Genomic DNA, 1,006 nt, shown 5'->3' with positions numbered 1-1,006 from the left:
TGCGTTCTCCTCTAATTAAGAGTCATATTTAGGTAGGGTGTTCTCACTGTTTGTTTGTGGGTGATTGTCTCCTGTGTCTGTGTCGATGTTACACCATACGGGATTGTTTCGGTTTGTTCGTGCGTTTTTGTAGTAAGTACTTGTTCGTTCGTTCTGCGTGTGTTATGTCAGTTCGTCGTACTAGTCTGTCTATTTTCGTTTTGTTATTTTGTTAGTTTATTCAAGTATAGTTTGTTTCGTTTTGTCTTATAAATAAAACTCATCATGTTTTCACAACCCGCTGCGCCTTGGCTCGATCACTACTCCTCCTCTTCTTATGAAGAGAGAGAGGAACGCAGTTACAGAATCACCCACCATTCCAGAGCCAAGCAGCGGAGTAATTGGAGTAAGGGACAGGAAAAGAAGGAGCAATGGACATGGGACGATATATTGGACGGAAAGGGTTGCTACACATGGGAGGAGATCCTGGCTGGTAGGGATCGCCTCCCATGGGAACAGCTGGAGGCACTGAGGAGAGCAGAGGCTACCGGAGAGAGGAACCGGAGCTATGAGGGAACGCGTCTGGCACGGAAGCCCAAAAAGCCCGTAAGTAATTCCCAAAAATTTCTTGGGTGGGGGCTAAGAGGTAGTGGGCCAAGGGCAGGTAGGAGACCTGTGCCCACTTCCCAGGCTTACCGTGGAGAGCGGGAGTACGGGCAGGCGCCGTGTTACGCAGTAGAGCGCACGGTGTCTCCTGTACGAGTGCATAGTCCAGTGCGGGTTATTCCACCTCCCCGCACTGGTAGGGCTAGATTGGGTATTGAGCCAGGTGTCATGAGGCCGGCTCAACGCGTCTGGTCTCCAGTGCGTCTCCTCGGGCCGGCATACATGGCACCTGCCTTACGCATGGTTTCCCCGGTTCGCCTACATAGGCCGGTGCGGGTTATTCCACCTCCCCGCACTGGTCGGGCGACCGGGAGCATTCAACCAGGTAAGGTTGGGCAGGCTCGGCGCTCAAGGGAGCCAG

The sequence above is a fragment of the Salvelinus fontinalis genome, chromosome 9, assembly GCF_029448725.1.
Source record: "Salvelinus fontinalis isolate EN_2023a chromosome 9, ASM2944872v1, whole genome shotgun sequence".
In the NCBI taxonomy this organism is placed as follows: Eukaryota; Metazoa; Chordata; class Actinopteri; order Salmoniformes; family Salmonidae; genus Salvelinus; species Salvelinus fontinalis.
This window is presented reverse-complemented; position numbering follows the sequence as displayed.